Here is a 19,424-nt window from a genome sequence, read left to right as displayed (position 1 = left end):
ACTCTCGTCCTATCGTGAAAATCCACACAGTCTCCGGACAAATATTAATTTACTTCTTTCAGGGTTCCTTCAACCTGCTATTTTTGTAGCAATCTAGAGAGATGAGGTTTAAAGTCATACATGCTAATTTATTATACATTTTTAGGGGAGAATCATAAGCTCATCAATCCTCCTCCTCAAGAGGTATCATATTCTTCACAGGAAATGTGGTTTCAGGTGTAACACGAACATTCATAATGTGCAAGTTTTTTTTTTTTTTTTTTTGAACATTCAGACAGTTGACGATGTAATTTTAAAGTGTTTTTTCTCACTCGAAGTTTCTCGCTTTTTTTCTGTGACCTTTCCATGAATTCATACTTATTACTCTTAAGCACCTCAGCTTCCGGATCTCCTTATGTCAATCGATTTCTTGTTATATGTTTCCTAAATGTGATTTTTTCACCTTCAGACATGTCTTCTGTTCTAAAAATAAATGGATGTTTTTTGCAGTCAATTTTCAGTACATTGATGGAAGATGCATACTTACCGATTTCGACCAAAAAAATACTGCTATTAATCCAGTTAAAGAGGTTTGACCTCCAAAAGCTAATGCAATAGCCGTAACTAGTTCACAGGTGGTTCTAATTGTTATCCGTGAACTCAGTGATAATATAAAAAAAAATACAACGGTAACTGAAAATGCAGCTAATATCCACATGTCAGAAACAACAGCTCAAGCCGATGATCCTGCAACCTTTTTTATGAGGAACCAATAAATGTTAATACAGTATATCTCAGTACGGGTATGTATTTATTTTTAATATTATGTAACAGATTATGAATACCTAAACAATTTTCTTGTAAGCGATTTATTACCTTTCGGAGTGACTTTAACTTGGTGAGTATGGCTAACGATATCACACAATCGGCACACCGAGAATACATGCAATTTTTTAACTTTTGATTAGGACGCTTGATGCCACTTTAAAGCCCTAGTTATGCAAATAAAAATAATATCCATTTTTTTTTTTTTTTTTTGTTTCTTGTCCAGCGAATCTCTTTGGGCTTAAACCCCGCAAATGCCAGCCTTCATAACCTATGAATCGGTTTTACCTTGTGTTTCCTCATTTAGCTATATTTTTTTCCGATGGATTTTTTTACCACCCTCAGAAATATTTTCTGAATATGAGAAAGGAATGGGAGTGATAAATAATTTAGAATACGTTTGTGGATGTATTTCTAGGGTTTAGCCTTTAATTGTGCCTTTTTTTTTTTTTTTTTTTTTTTTAGGATTACCCAAGTAAGCTATTTTAACGGTAACAAAAACCTTGAGCATTTTTGTTACCTGAAGATACAACTACAAATGAAGAAAGTCAGAAATGACTCTTTTCCCAACGTAAAAATCCAATCACGACCAGATTAGTGCAGCTCATTCAGTGTTCCTTCACCTGTATTTTTGTAGCTGTCATGCATTATTTGTCGATAAAGATGCCGAATTTAATTATATTGGTACTACGTTGGTCAATCTACATTTTCGTATATAGTGATGGGTGAGATTCCATAGTTCATCAGTATTCCTTTCACTAGGTATCACAGTTTTAAGAGAATTAACCTAAGGGAAGGTGGCTAATGTGGCTTACGGTGTAACACGGAGACTTTTTAATATGGAAATATTTTCTTTTAAACATAAGTAAGGAGCCCCGATATTTTTTTAATATGATTCTACTGCAGAAAAAGAAAAGTATTCTCGTACGAAGTTTCTCGCTTGGTTTCGTGACCCCATCAGTTAAAACTTATTGTCCTCAAACACGTCAGATGCAATCTCTCTTTACGTGCCAATCGATTTCTTGTTATGTTTCTTGAATGTGATTTTATTTTTACCCTCAGAAATGTTTCGAGTTGTCGATATAACTGGGAGTCTAGCAAGCAATTCTATGTAAGTTTGTGGAAGTTTCATATTTAGTGATCTCGACCAAATATAAGTTATTAAATATATATCTCCAGTAACAAGAGTTTTGAAATTACCCCAAAGCGGGTACAATCATCTGCAACAAGTTCTCACTTGTCAGTCCGTTTTACTCGTGAAGTAACGGTTCTTAAAAAATAATAAAAAGGCCAATAGACTAAACAGCAATTTTAAATCCTGTTAATCTCAACACGGTAGACACAACAGTTTCCGTCGACGCTCGTGCATCCTGATTTTGTTAGACATATTATAAGCAAAAAAAACTTTGTCTATGAGGAACCAATTAATGTTTAAAAATTACATATCTCAGTACGGCAGTGTAGTTTTCTCTAATAACTGATAATTAATATCTAGACCGTCATACTGCAAATATATTAAATTTTTATATTTGATCAAGATGATGCTTTTAAACCCTTCTAGTACATATAAAAATAAGGCCCGATATATCTCTAAATTTTAAAGTTCTCTTCATGTCTCTGATCGATCGAAAGTCTTTGGGTTCAAATCCCTCAAATGCCAGCATTCCTTATATGTGAATCGATTTCATCCTACATGTTACCTCATGTTGCCTTGTTACTGATTTTTTTTTTTCTACGTGAGACGTTTCTTACTCTCAGAATTGGTCTCTGAATTTCACATACAATTGGGAGTGTTTCCCAGCTACTTTAGAGCACATATGTGGAAGTGGCAGGCTTAGTGTTTTCGCATCTAATTATGCGGTTTTTAGATCACTAACGTAATAGAAGTCACAGATGACTCTCTTCCTAACGTAAATATTCACACAATCTCCTAACAAACATTAATTCAGTTCTTTCAGTGGTCCTTCATCCTGCTTTTTTTTTTTTTTTTTTTTTTTTCGAGCGGTGTACAGACGTCGGAATAAGTTCGTTTCCTTTTCCGTGTTCGTAACACTGCTCGATGGAGAGGTATCCCCTCCCCCTCCCTTCCTCATAGTCCCACACTCCCACCCAACCCCCCCAATTTTCTCTCCGAACCCTTAACTCCACTCGGTACCCTCCATACTCTCGCTCACAGCCAGCTAGGGGTTTCTGTACTTCAAGCACCTCTCTGATTACGTGTAGTCCGAACAACTAATAAAGGGATAGTACAGTATATATCATAAACCAAGTTAGGAAAAGATTTACTACATACAGAGAGAGAGAGAGAGAGAGAGAGAGAGAGAGAGAGAGAGAGAGAGAGAGAGAGAAAAATAAATAAATCTGCTCTGATTAAATGTTGCTGTAGCAGACACCTCTTTTACACACACACACACACACACACCACAGAGAGAGAGAGAGAGAGAGAGAGAGGGAGAGAGAATAAATCTGCTGTGATTAAATGTTGCGCCTTTTAAACACTCTCTCTCTCTCTCACACACACACAGGAGTTACAAGAAAAAGTTAGGATCTTAATGCTATGCAGGCCATACCGTGAGGATACTTCTTGTTTGCCTGGGAATGCATAGCCAGTTCACGTTTATTCTAGCGCAAGATCCCGCTGATGAATCCCTTTAAACTTCTGCACCTTGGTGTTAACAACGTCCATGTTGAGTCAGTCCATGTGGAGCTGATCTTGCACGTGAAAAAGTTTTCACGTAATTCCGCTTTTTTTTTTTTTTTTTTTTTTTTTTTTTTTTACAGCTCCCAACCATGGTTGTGTGCCGAGTCCATGTTAAGAGCAAGCAACTTTCTATAATGACTGTGAAACCCATTCAGATTTTAAACACTTTAATGAGTTGACCTCGTAGTGTACGAGTTTGTACTAAAAAAGTCCCACAGCCCTCAGGCGAACCTGATACTTTAGTCTCCTGAACTCTTTTTAAGTCGATGTATGTCGACCAAAATTCCACAGTAACTGAGGCAGTGGCCGTATTAAGGAGATATAGACTGTGAGAACAATCTCTATTTTATTTCTACAGAGAGAGAGAGAGAGAGAGAGAGAGAGAGAGACCTGGAATGGTAAGAACAATCAGGAGAAATACTGAAAAAAAAAAGTGAGAAACTAAAGCAGAGAAGAGAAAAACAGGTGAAAAAAATGGAACAATGTTACAGAAGTGACGCAGGGACGGAAGCACACACACACACACACACACACACACACACACACTTTCTGAACATTTGTCAACCTGTCTGTGCCTGTCTGTGTACTGCCCCTCCCTCTCCCTCTCTCTCTCTCTGGACCCTTTGTCTCATCCGCAGTTTCCTTTTCCCTCCTTCCCCTCTTTATAGCTATCTGCTCAGTCCCTACCTTCCTCCCTCTCTTTCCTTTCCTTCGTCTCTTCCCCTCTGTCACTCCCTCCTTACCTCACTCTTCTTTCTCCCTCCCTGTGTCATAACTTTGTCTTACTTTTACATCTGTTACGTTCTTTTTTTTTTTTTCATTACTCCGTATTTCTTGACCTGTACTAAATCCATTTCCTTCACTGTTTTCTTTCCTCAGTAATAACTGCATGCTCCTTTTTCTCTCTTCTTTCTCCGTCTCTCCCTGTCACCCGAAATCTCTTCTTCCATTCCGATCTTCCCACTGTCTTTCCCTCCCTCCCTCCCTCCCTCCCTGTCCCTTCCCTTGTCTTCCCTTCTTAACATCCCCCTCTTTTTTCTTGCACTAAAAATTAACCTATTTTCTTCCCACCCTTAATCTCTACTTTCTCTCCGTAAATTTCTCTAATTTCTCTGTTTCTCTCCCTCCGTTTTTACTTTAATGTCATTCGTTCTACTCAGCCTCAATGCTTTCGTCTTATCCTGCTTAGTTCTTTCCCTGCGTCCTTGCCAGAATAACACTTTTTTCCTACTCCTTGTTTCATTGCTTTCTTTTCTAATTTTTCTCATTATCGTTCTCAGTATTCCGTTCCGTAGCTGTGTTTCCCACTTTCTTCTTTTATCCCTGTTTCTGTGTTTGCTCCATTCCCATTTTCTCTCAGCTGTCTCCCCTTTTGTCTCTACTTCCCTGTCTCCCGGCCTTTCGATTCAAATCTCCCTTTTCTCTTTCCCTTTCACACTGCTTGTATCTCATTTCACCTCTCTATCTCTTCTCACTGTCTCTTTTCTTAACTCTCGTTGTTCTCTCCTTGCCTCTCCCCTTTTTATTTTCTCCGTAACTGCCTCTCATTCCTCATTTCTCCACTCGCTCTCCCTCTCCGCCTGTCGCTCCCTGTCTTTTTAACTCTTTCTCTCTCTCTCTCTCTCTCTCTCTGTATGTAGTAAATCTTTTCCTAACTTGGTTTATGATATATACTGTACCATCCCTTTATTAGTTGTTCGGACTACACGTAATCAGAGAGGTGCTTGAAGTACAGAAACCCCTAGCTGGCTGTGAGCGAGAGTATGGGGGGTACCAAGTGGAGTTAAGGGGTCGGAGAGAAAATTGGGGGGGTTGGGTGGGAGTGTGGGACTATGAGGAAGGGAGGAGGAGGGGATACTTCTCCATCGAGCAGTGTTACAAACACCTTAGTCCACGGAAAAGGAAACGAACTTATTCCGACGTCTGTACATAGTTGAGGAATAAAACTATAAATGAGTATTTGTTATATATTTTTTTGGGGAAAATCAAAAGATAATCAATATTCCTTATCACACGGCATCACAGTCTTCGGAGATTTTACCTAAGGAAATATGGCTTCTCGTGTAACACGAACCTTCATAATTTTTTTTTTTTTTTTTAACATTCAGTATGGTGTTTCGATATAATTTTAAAGATCTTTTACGACAGGTAAAAAAAATTACTCATTAGGTTTCTCGCTTGTTTCGGTGACTCTCACTTCAGTTCAGACTTACTGTCCTTTTAGTACTTAAGATGCCTTCGCTCTTTACATGTCAACCGATTTCTTGTGTTTCCTGAATGTGATTTTTCACACTCAGAAATGTCTTGTTAGTTTTGAGATTACTTTTGTGTTACACATTGAATTTTGAGTATATTTGTGGAAGTTTCATATTTAGTGGTCTCCCTCAATTTTGAGGATTTTAGGATTACTCAAAAATAACAGTTTGGAATTTTTCTTAAAACGATGTTTTTAAAGTAACAAATATTTTGACAATTTCATTTTTGTCAAGATAAAATAAAAGATTTCACATCAATCCAGACTATCTCCAGCAGAGATTAATACATTTCATTCAGTGTTCCATTAACCTGCATTTTTTTTAGCTGTCATTCACTATATGTCTATGGATATGAGAAATTACATAAATCCTATTTAATTATATACCTTGGATTGGCGAAAGGTGCTTATTTTTGTCTTATAAATTTCTAGGTGTGAGTCATAAGGCCATGAATATTACTTTTCACGAAGTATCACAGTTTTGAGAGATTTTACTGAAGGATATATGGCCTATCGTGTACACGTTTCCTCTAGACGAGCAAATAATATTTTTTTTGTTTTATTAGGATCGATCAAACTTTAAAGTGCTTCTACTGCAGTTGAAAAAGAATATTCGAAGTTTCTTGCTTGTTTCGGTGACCTCCACACTAATTCAAAAACATTATTCTTAAACACCTTAACGTGCCATTGGATTTCTTGTTAAATATTTCTTGAATATTTTACCCTCAGAAATGTCTTTTTTTTTAAAGAAATGATTGGCAGTATTTCGCAGGCAATTTTGAGTACATTTTTAGACTTCAACCAAAAATAAGTAAATAAAGACATCTCTCCAGTAAAAAAGTTTTTCAATACCCCCAAAGCGGATACAGTCATCGGTAACTAATTCTCACTTGCCAAGACCTTTTACCCGTGATTTCACGGCTAAGATAAATTAAAAATAAAAAAGGCCAATAGACTCATCGGAAATTAAAAATTCTGTTAATATCAACAAGGGAGACACAACAGTTGGCGTGTACGCTCGTGCAACCTGATTTATTCAGACATATCATGAGCAAAACAACTTATGTGAGGAACCGAGTAAATATATTACATATCTTAGTACTGTATTGTTTAGTTTTTCCTATTAATAGATATCTGATAATTCAAATCTCAACAAAAATTTTGTAAACGTCGTATTGCTTTTCGGAGTAATATGTGAAATGATATCATACGAGACGTCATACTTCGAATATATATATATATATATATATATATATATATATTGCATTTTTTATATATGATGAGGATGCTCAAGGTGCCACATTATAGCCCTATTTATACAGATAACAATAATGTCCGATTTATCTAATTTTCCAAATTCTTTTCACGTCTCTAATCAACCAAAATTCTTTGGGCTTAAACTACTCAAATGCCAGCCTTCCTTTCCTGTTAATCGATTTCATCCGACGTGCTATCTCATTTAACGGTTACTGATTTTTTTTCCCCCGAGACAAACATTTCTAACCCTCATAAATGTTTCCCGAATATTAGATACAATTTGGAGTGTTTCTCAGCTAATTTAGAGCATATTTGAGGATGTCACTGATCTGAAGTTTTCGTATTCAATAATGCATTTTTAGATCACTCAGGTATAATAGAGTGAATTACTTCTAAAGCTGATTGTTTTACCGTAACAAAACACGACCAAATTTTTTAACTGATTATAATTACATACGAAACAAATAACAGATGAGTCTCATACTATCTTAAAATCCGTACATTTTCCTGATATCATTCAGTTCATTCAGTGCTCCTTCAAGCTGCATTTTATTTTATTTTATTTTATTTTTTTTGTAGCAGTCTACGGAGACAAGCAATAAAGTTGAAAATGCTAAGTAATTAAATAATTTTGGGGGAGAATCAAAAGCTCATAAATCCTCCTCCTCAAGAGGTATCACATTCTTCATAGATATTACCTAAGAAAATGTGGTTTCAGGTGTAACACGAACCTTCATAATGTGCAAGTATTTATTTTTTTAGCATTCACTCAGGAGACGATGTAATTTTAAAGTGTTTCGACCACAGACAAAAAAAGATTATTCACTCGGTTTCCCGCTTGTTTCTGTGACCCTTCCCTGAATTCATACTTTTTCTTCCTAAGCACCTGAGTTTTCGGTTCAACTTACGTGTCAATCGATTTCTTGGTATATGTTTCCTAAATATGATTTTTTCACCCTCGGAGATGACTTCTGATAAATGGGAGGTTTTGCATTCAATTTTCAGAACATTTATGGAAGTGGCATATTTATAAACTTCGATCAAAAATTAGATTTTTTTACCTCCTCCCAAAGCTAATGCAATCACCCGTAACTAGTTCACAATTGGTTCTAATCGTTATTCATGAACTCACGGCTGATGATAAAAAAAAAATAACCGGTAATTAAAAATGAAGCTAATATCCACATGTCAGACACAACTCAGGCCGATGCTCCTGCAACCTGATTTTTATTTTACCATTAATAAATAATAAAATATCGTATATAAGGAACCAAGTTAATGTTTAAGAAATGTTTATCTCAGTACGGCTATGTTTCTCCTTTCTTCTTATACTTTGTAACCAATTATGAATACCTAAACAATTTTCTTGTAAACGATTTATTACCTTTCGGAGAGATTTTAACTTGATAAGTATGGCTAATGATATAACACAACCTCCACACCATGAATATTTTCAATTTTATACTTTTAATCAAGACGCTCGATGCTACTTTAAAGCCCTCGTTATGCAAATAAAAATATCCCTTTTTTTTTTTTAATATAAGTTTCTAGTCAAGCGAATCTCTTTGGGCTTAAACACCGCAAATGCCAACCTTGAAAACCTATTAATCGATTTTATCCTATGTGTTACCTCATTTAGCCGTGCTACTTATTTATTTTCTGATGGATTTTTTACCACCTTCAAAAATATTTTCTGAATATCAGAAAGAAATGGGTCTTTGAAAGAAAATTTAGAATACATTTGTGGATGTTGTATTTCAAGGGTTCCGTCCTTAATTATGCTTTTTTTTTCTAGGATTGCTCAAGTATGAGATCTGAATAATGTCTAAAGCCGATGTTTTTACTGTAACAAAAACCTTGAGCTTTTTTTTTTTTTATCTGATGATACGTCTACAAATCAAGAAAGCAAGAAACGACTCTATTCCTAACGTGAAAATCCAATTTCTAGACCACAGTGCAGCTCATTCAGTGTTCCTTCAACCTGTATTTTTTGTAGCTGACATTCATTATTTGCCGAATATAATTAAATCAGTATTCCTGTGGTCCACATACTTTTCGTATATATTTATGGGTGAGCCTCATTTCATCAATATTCCATTCACTAGGTATCACAGTTTTGGGAGAATTCACTTAATGAAATGTTGCTTACGGTGTAACACGATGACATTGTAATATGAAAATATTTTCTTCTAGACATAAGGAGCCTCGATATTTTCTTAACGTGATTTTACTGCAGAAAAAGAAAATAATTCCCATTCGGTGATTCTCGCTTGGTTTCGTGTCCCCAACATTAGTTCACGCTTATTGTTCTCAAACATGTCAGATGGAAGCTCTCTTTACGTGCCAATCGCTTTCTAGTTACATGTTTCCTGAGTTATTTTATTTTTATCCCCAGAAATATCTTATGAGTTGTCGATATATCTGGGAGTGTCTAGCATAAAATTTTGGGTACATTTGTGGAAGTTGCATATTTAGCGATTTCGACCAAAAATAAGTTGATAAAGATATCGCTACAGTTAAAGAGTCTGCTTGTACAATCATCTGTAACAAGTTCTGACGTCAGTACGTTTCACTCGAGACGTCATGGATGTTAAAAAAATAAATAAAATCTTAATCTCAACACGTGACACAACAGTTGACGTCGACGCTCGTTCAACCTGATTTTGTTAGACATATCATGAGCAAAAAACTTCGTATATGAGGAACCAAGTAATATTTAAAAATTACGTATCTCAGTTCGGCAGTGTATTTAGTTTTTTAAAATAATATACATATATCTAAACATTCTGGTAAACGATTTATGGCCATTTGGAGTGATATGGATAATGATGTCACACGAACCGTCATACTGCGAATATATTATATTTTTATATTTGATCAACATGCGACTTTTAAGCACTTTTTGTATACCATATACAAAAATAAGGTCCGGTTTATCTCTAAATTTTTAAGTTCTTTTAGCATCCCTGATCTCTTTTGGTTTAAATCCCTCAAATGCCAGCATTCCTTTTATGTAAATCAATTTCATCCTACGTGTTACCTCATGTAGCCTTTTTACTGATTTCTTTTTTCTGTGAGAGACGTTTCTCACTCTCATAAATGGTTTCTGAATTTCAGATACAATTGGGAGTGTTTCCAAGCTACTTTAGAGCACATTTGTGGAAGATGCAAGCTTAGTGTTTTCGCATTCAATTATACGGTTTTTAGATTACAAGAATTTTTTACCTTAACTATTTTTTTTTCTGGTTATAATTATAAATGAAAAAAGTCAGAGATGACTCCACATCAATTCAGACTTAAGGTTCTTTAGTACCTAAAATGCCTTCGCTCTTTACGTGTCAACCGATTTCTTGTTAAATGTTTCCTAAATGTGATTTTTCACCTTCAGAAATGTTATTTTTTTAAATTCTTCTCTGTTACACAATTAATTTTGACTATGTTTATGGATGTTGCATATTTACTGTTCACGCCCTCAATTATGCGGTTTTTAGGATTACTCAAATTTTTCTTAAAAAGATGTTTTTAAAGTAACGAACAACTTGATCATTTATTATCTCAAGTTTTCTTTGTAAATAAAAGATGCCACAATAATCCATACTATCTACAGCCGATATTTAGTTCACTCAGTGTTCCTTTAACCTGCATTTTTTGTAGCTGTCATATGCTACATGTCTGCGGATGTGAGGAATAACAACATAAATGCTAATTAATTATATACCTCGGATTGGCGAAAGGTTTTAATTTTCTCATAAATTTCTACGTGTGTCAAAAGGCCATGAATATTACTTTTCACAAGATATCATATGTGGCATATGGTGTACACGGTTCCTCAAAATGAGCAAATATTCTTTTCCTTTTTTTTGCCATGAGGCTCGATCAAACTTTAAAGTGATTCTACTCCAGATAAAAAAGAATCCTCATTCGAAGTTTTTTGCTTGCTTCGGTGACCACATCAATTCAAACTCATTGTTTTTAAACACATCAGAAATGTCTTCTAAGCTTTCGAAATAATTGGGAGTGTTTCGCAGGCTATTTGGAGTACATTTTTGGAAGTTGCATATTTAGCGACGTACACCAAAAATAAGTCATAAAGCCATCACTCTAGTAAAAAACTTTTACAATTCCCTCAAAGCGGATACAGTCATCCGTAAATAGTTCGCACTTGACAGAACGTTTTACCCGTGATGTCTCGGCTAAGATGAATTAAAAATAAAAAAAGCCAATAGAATCATCGTATATTAAAAATCCTTGTAATGTCGACATGGAAAACACAACAGTTGACGGATACAGTCATCCGTAAATATTTCGCACTTGACAGAACGTTTTACCCGTGATGTCTCGGCTAAGATGAATTAAAAATAAAAAAGGCCAATAGAATGATCGGATATTAAAAATCCTTGTAATGGCGACATGGAAAACACAACAGTTGACGTACATGTCATGAGCAAAAACCCTGCGTATGTGAGGAACCGAGTAATATTAATAAATTATATATCTCAGTACGGTAGTATATTTAGTTTTTCCTAATAATATATCTGATAATTAAAATATCTCAAAAAAATTCTTGTAAATGTTTTATTGCCTTTCGGAGTGATATGTGTAATGATATCACACGAGCCGTCATATATATATATATATATATATATATATATATATATATATATATATATATATATATATATATATATATATATATATATTATTTTTATTGTTCGGTAAGGAGGCTCAAGGTGCCACTTTAAGGCCTTAGTTATACAGATTAAAATAATGTCCGGTTATCTCTAATTTTCCAAGTTCTATTCACGTCTCTAATCAACGAAACTCTTTGGGATTAAACTACTCAAATGCCAGCCTTCCTTACCTGTGAATCGATTTCATCAGACGTGTTATCTCATTTAGCTCTTACTAATTTTTTTTTTTTCTGAGACAGACATTTCTCACCCTCAGAAATGTTTTCTGAATTTTTGATGCAATTGTGAGTGTTTCCCAGCTAATTAAGAACACTTTTGTGGAAGTCGCAAATTTAGTTTTTTCGCATTCAATAATGCGGTTTTAGATCAATCAAGTATAACAGTGAATTATTCCAAAAGCTGATTCTTTTTCCCTAACAAAAAACGACCATATTTTTTATCTGAAAACAATTACATGTGAAAAAAGTCACAGATGAGTCTCTTCCTAACTTACAAATCCGTACAATCTCATGACAACAATAATTAAGTTGTCAGTGTTCTTCAACCTGCTTTTTTTTTTTTTTTTTTCTTGTAACGGTCTACGGATATGAGGAATAATGTTGAAAATTCTATTAAGTATTTTTAGGGGAGAATCAAAAGCTCATCAATCTTCCTCCTCAAGAGGTATGACATTCTTCATAGATATTACCAATGAAAATGAGGTTTCAGGTGTAACACTAACGTTCATAATGTACAAATATTTTTTTTTTTTTAACATTCTCTCAGGTGACTCGATGTACAGTAATTTTAAAGTGTTTCTACTAGAGAAAAAATTACTCGAGGTTTCTCGCTTGTTTCTGTGACCCCTCCATCAATTCATCATTATTGTTCTTAAGCACGTAAGATTAAGGCTCTCCTTACGTGTAAATCGATATCTTGTTATGTTTCCTAAATGTGATTTTTTCACTCTCAGGAATGTCCTCTAAGTTCTGTAAATAAATAGTAGTGATTTGGAGTCAATTTTCAGTACATTTATGGAAGTGGCATACAGTATTTCTGGATCTTGACCAAAAATTAGTTTATACATCTATTAATCCAGTAGAAGAGGTTTGACCTCCTCCCAAAGTTAATGCAATCAGCTGCAACTAGTTCAAAAAATTTTCTGTTATTCTTGAACTCACGGCTGAGATAAAAAAAAAAAAAAAAAACGGTAATTGAAAATGCAGCTAATATTCACATGGCAGACACAACTCAGGCCGATGCTCCTGCAACCTCATTTTTTTTTAGACCTACCATGTATAATAAAACTCCGTATATGGGGAATCAAGTAATTTTTATAAATTGTATATATCAGTACGACGATGTATTTCCTTTTTTCTAATATTATATAACCGATTATGAATACCTAAACCTTTTTTTTTTTTTGTAAACGATTTATTACGTTTCGGAGTGACTTTAACTTCGTGAGTATGGCTAATGATATTACATAACCTGTACACCCCTAGTATATTCAATTTTTTACATTTGATCAGGACGCTCCATGCCACTTTTAAGTCCTAGGTATGAAAATTTAAAAAAATATCCATTTTTTTCTCATTCTTTCTTTTTAATTTTCTAGTCAATCTAGTCTTTGGACACAAATGCCAGCCTTCAAAACCTCTGAATCGAATTTATCCTATGTGTTACCCCAAGTATCAGTTATTTTTATTTTCCCAAGGATTTTTTACGACCCTCAGAAATTTGTTCCTAATATTAGATAGAAATGGGAGTCTTTGACAGAAAATTTAGAATACATTTGTGGATTTTGTACTTTTTTTAGGATGACTCAAGTGTAATAGATCTGAAGGATTTCTAAAGCTGATGTTTTTACGTTAACAAAACGTGCATTTTTTTTTTTTTTTATCTGAATAAACATCTACAAATGAAGAAAGAAACTATCTTCCTAACGATAAAATTCAAACAATCTCTAGACCACATCATTGCAGCTCATTCAATGTTACTTCAATCCGTATTTTTTGTATCTGTCATGCATTATGTGTCTATAAAGAGATTATGGTGGCCTTTATAATCTTTCGTATATATATTGATGGGTGAGATTCGAAAGTTCATCAATATTTCATTCACTAGATATCACAGTTTTGAGAGAATTCACCTAAGGAAATGTGGCTTACGGGTCTTTGTAATATGAAAATATTTTCTTTTGGATATAAGTAAGGAGAATCGATATTTTTTTAATTTGATTATTGCAGAAAAGAAAAGAATCCTCATTCGAAGTTTCTCGCTTCGTTTCGCGACCCCAACATCAGATCAACCCTATTGTCCGCAAACAAGTCAGATTCAAGTTCTCATTACGTGCCAATCGATTTTTTATGTTTCCTGAATGTACTTTTATTTTTACCCCCAGAAACGTCATGAGTTGTCGATATAACTGGGAGTGTCTAGCATGTAATTTTGGGTACAGCTCAGGACAGAAATTCGTGATACACGATAATCTGCCACCAGAGGTCAGGTTAATCGCACACGTCTACCCACCTTCACTCCCCCTCCTTACCCCCACCAAACACTGATTTGATGGGCGGATGGATCTGAGATATGGAGCTTCGCTCACTCTCACGTCTTGCCGTATGTAATGTTACTTTCATTTATCTTACTATTAGGTGTATTATCAAGTGCATAAATCCATCTTCAGTTCCATGAGAAGTGATTATATCGAAGTTTTAGCATATTTCAATACAATGACCTTAATGTATAGAGTCTGGTATTCAAATATTTATCCAACGTGCTCTAAGCGATAGATTAAAATCGATGTAAGAACTGAAAGTTATATGGCCAGATAAGTCCCTCTCTTGCCTTGTCATCTGGACAGCCACATATACACCCACCTACTTATCCACCTACCCACTCAACCCATCCAACACAACCCACCGACCTCACCTCTGCCACCCACCCAGCCACGAATGCCACACACGAAGTTCATCCAACAAAGCCACTCAACTCATTTACTCATCCACTTCTCCACCCTGCAACCATCCAGCCACCCAACCCATGCCATCATCTCGACAACGCAATCGTCTCAGCCACTCTGGTGACCAACAGTGCTCACTCACCCTGGCGACTCACTTTGCCCACACATCCCGACAATCTATCTTCCCCATCGACCCCTACCACCTACCCTCACCACTCACAAATTCCACCCACCCTTCCCACTCACGAATTCCAACCCCACCCATCCCACTCACGAATTCCACGCACCATGGTCACCCAACAATGCCATCCATTTCATGCATCCACACAACCCTCTCAACTCTCCCTGAACACTCCCCACCCACCTCACGCTGCCAATCTTGTCCACCCACTCCCACCGACCCACCCGCCCATCCACCCTTCTTACGCAACCTCACTCACTCCGCCACTCCATTCACTTATTTGAACCCGACATCCTACAAACTCATCTTATCCAAACCTAATTTACCGACCCCTCCCCGACAACACATATCGAGCCACTTACCCACCAAGCCCACCAAACGCATCCACTCACTAACCGATTTACCCCTACAACCCACCCAAAACCACTCCACACACCACACCCAACAATTGCCCCCCCCCCATCCACCATTACCACTGTCCACCCACCTTGGCGATGCACCAAACTACCACACCCACCAACTCAACCTCATCAACTCCACCCACCCAACAAACTGACTCACGCACACACAAACAAAACACGCCTAAACAGACAGACAAACACACACACACGCACACACACAGAGAAAAACAAAACACGCATAATCAGACAGAAACACACACAAACAAAACACACAAACTGATAAACAGACAAACACACACACACACACACACACACACACACACACACACACACACACACACACACACACACACACACACAAACAAAACAAACTGATAGAAACACACACACACACACACACACACACACACACACACACACACACACACACACACACACACACACACACACACACATACACACACACACGCAGACTGGCGCATACAGAGAGAGAGAGAGAGAGACTCAGTAAGACACACGCACACACACACACACAAACATTGTTCCCCTATTCAAGCAAGGAAATAAACAGAATCCACTCAATTATAGACCAGTATCTCTGACCAGTGTTGTAGGCAAGGTACTAGAAAAACGTGAAAAATTTAGGTAAACCAACTGCAATAATATGGTACAAAATGACAGAAAGACAGTTCGGATATCGAAAAGGAAAATCATGTTTTACAAATCTATTAAGCTATTATGATAGAGTTGCAGAAACATTACGGAAAAGAGAAGGATGGGTGGGCGGTATCTATTTTGATAATAAGGAAGCATTTGACAGAATACCTCACCAGACTTTTATGGAAGCTGTGCCATCAAGGAAGAATCTCAGGTAATCTCTTTTGTTGGAGTAGAATTTTCTCAGAAAAGGGTAATGAGAACAGTACTAAGGAGTAATTACCCATCATGGAGGGAAGTGACTACAGTAGGAGAGTTCCATAGGGCTCAGTGTTGGCACCAATTATGTTTTTAGTATATATTAACAATATAAGTTAGATAGGAATATTTGAATTGGATGCAATCTAAATATGTTTGCTGATGATGGATAAATACAAAGGAGAAATACAGATTCGTGCAGAGAGCTACAAGAAGAATTAAAAAAAAAACTTCATAAATGGAGCAATAGATGGCAAATGGAAGTAAATGTGAATAAATGCCATGTAATTAAGTTTGATAAAAGTGGAAAAGGATCAGATCGGGGTTATAAGATGGGGAGTTAGACCCTACCATATCAGAAAAGAAGAAGGACCTAAGAGTGATTATCAATAATAGACTTCTTCTCCGGCAGACCACATAAATGAGAAGGTACGAAACATGCACACACTACTTACTTATATGAGAATAGCATTCACGTATATAAATGAAGGAATGCCGAGAAAGATAATTCTCATTCATCAGACCAACCCTCGAATTGGCATCAGTGGTCTGGAATCCTCATCTCAAAAAACACATAGATAATATAAAAAAAGTACAATGGGCTGCTACAAGATGGGTACCAAGCTTATAGGATCTAAGCTATGAAGAAAGACTAGAAAAACTGAACCTACCAATACTACAAGAGAGAAGGAATAGGAAACATGATGACGCTATATAAATACATCTCAGGGAAAGATAGAAGAGACATCAATGAGTATATAACCTATGGAGAAGCATCAGCAAGAGGACACTGAAAAAAAAACTGCATAAAAAGAAAGGTGAGAAAGACGTAAGGAAATTCAGTTTCCCAAATAGGGTAATTGATCAGTGGAATGCGCTATCGAATGAAATAATGAGTGCCAAAACTATGCATAAATTTAAGGATATGTATGATAAAAATGGTCAGTACGACCTTGACTCAAACCTGTAAAGCTACAATTAGGTAAGAACAATTAGATAAGAACAGATATATGCACACACACACACACACACACACACACACACACACACACACACACACACACACACACACACAGATTAGGAAGGGTGGGAAAGGAGGGAGGGAGGATTTGGGGACGGTGAAAGGGACATATGAGAAGTGGGAGTTTCTATAGCAGCTTGCACAATAAATTGACTCGTATCTCCGATATAAACCCTTTAATTCAGCTATATTATAGATGTATTTCCATTAGGATTCCATGATATGCCATCCAGTTGGCAATAGTTTTAATGAGCGAATACTTTGGTAAATATTAAATATCATAACTATGCTATTTTCAATATTACATGCTGTTCAAACTGTTCAATGATTATACAGTCAACCATCAAACAGTAATTCGTAAGACGTAGGGCAAATCTTCCTCGGGGATAAACAACCACTGAGGGTAATTAGTGAGTGAAGTTGTGAACTACTCCCTGTGTGTGTGTGTGTGTGTGTGTGTGTGTGTGTGTGTGTGTGTGTGTGTGTGTGTGTTTCTGCGTGTTTTGGGGCGAGTCCACACGTGCTCTCGAACATATATTGGCAACACGGCAGGCAACATGTCCGGTAACATGTTTGCAGCAGTATTTGGACATATGTATCCAAATATGTTTCAGTGCAGCTTCAAACAATTGCAGGAGAGGCGACGGGATAATTGTATCCATACCAGGCAGTTGAGACTTGTCATGATGTTGCCAACATGATCTGGACGCTGCTGTTCCCAACAGCAGCGTGGTCGTTACTGTGTTGCTTACATGTTGCCAGCACTTGCTCGAGCACAAATGTGGACGCGCACTTATTGTGTGTGTGTGTGTGTGTGTGTGTGTGTGTGTGTGTGTGTGTGTGAGTCAGTTGGTTGGGTGGGTGGAGTTGTTGAGGTTGAGTTGGTGGGTGTGGTAGTTCGGTGCATCGCCATGGTGGGTGGACAGTGGTAATGGTGGAGTGTGGGGTGGTTTTGGGTGGGTTGTAGAGGTACTTGGGTTAGTGAGTGAATGCGTTTGGTGGGTTGGTTGGGTAAGTGGTTGGATATGTGGGTGGTCGGGGAGGGGTCGGTAAGTTAGGTTTGGATAAGCTGAGTTTGATTAATAAGTCGGGTTCAAAAGGGTGAATGGGGTGGCGGAATGAATGGGGTTGGGCTCAAAAGGGTGAATTGTGTGGCGGAGTGAATGAGGTTGGGTAAGAAGGGTGGATGGGCGGGTGGGTCGGTGAGAGGAGTGGGTGGACAGGATCGGCAGGGTGAGGTGGGTAGGAAGTGTTCAGGGAGAGGTGGGAGTGTTGTGTGGATGGATGAGATGGATGGCATTGTTGGGTGACCAAGGTGGGTGGAATTCGTGAGTGGGAAGGGTGGGTGGAATTTGAGTGGTGAGGGTGGGTGGTGGGGGTCGGTGGGCAAGACAGGTTGAAGGCATGAGTGGCTTAAAGTGAGTCGCCAGGGTTAGTGGACACCGTTGGTCGCCAGGGTGGGTGAGACGATTGCGTTGTCGGGATGATCTAAGTGGGTGGTTGGGTTGAGTGGCTGGATGGGTGCAGGGTGAAGTGAATGAGTAAATGAGTTGTGGCTTTGTTGAACATCCTGTGTGGCATTCGTGAGTTAGTAGGGTGGATAGTAGGGATCGGTGGGCTGGGTGAGTGGCAGAGGTGAGGTCGGTGGGTTGTGTTGGATGGGTTGAGTGGGTAGGTGGATAAGTAGGTGGGTGTATATGTGGCTGTCCAGATGACAAGGCAAGAGAGGGACTTATCTGGCCATATAACTTTCAGTTCTTACATCGATTTTAGTCTATCACTTAGAAAACGTTGGCTAAGTATTTGGATACCAGACTCTATAAATTGTCATTGTATTGAAATATGCTAAAACATCGATATAATCACTTCTCATGGAACTGAAGATGGATTTATGCACTTGATAATACACCTAATAGTAAGATAAATGAAAGTAACATTACATACGGCAAGACGTGAGAGTGAGCGAAGCTCCATATCTCAGATCCATCCGCCCAACAAATCAGTGTTTGGTGGGGGTTAGGAGGGGGAGTGAAGGGGGGTAGACGTGTGCGATTAACCTGACCTCTGGTGGCAGCTTACCCTGTATCACGAATCCCTTTCCGGAGCTGTTCATTTATGGAATTGGCATATTTATCCATCTCGACCAAAAATATGTTTATACATCTATTAATCAAGTAAGTGTGGTTTGACCTCCTCCATAAGCTAATGTAATCAGCCGTAACTAGTTCACAATTGGTGCTAATTGTTGTCCGTGA

The sequence above is a fragment of the Coenobita brevimanus genome, chromosome 89 (assembly GCF_032717465.1).
Source record: "Coenobita brevimanus isolate Jiangsu-jjx chromosome 89, ASM3271746v2, whole genome shotgun sequence".
Lineage (NCBI taxonomy): Eukaryota > Metazoa > Arthropoda > Malacostraca > Decapoda > Coenobitidae > Coenobita > Coenobita brevimanus.
The sequence above is the reverse complement of the archived record's forward strand: the minus strand, read 5'-3'. Positions refer to the sequence as shown.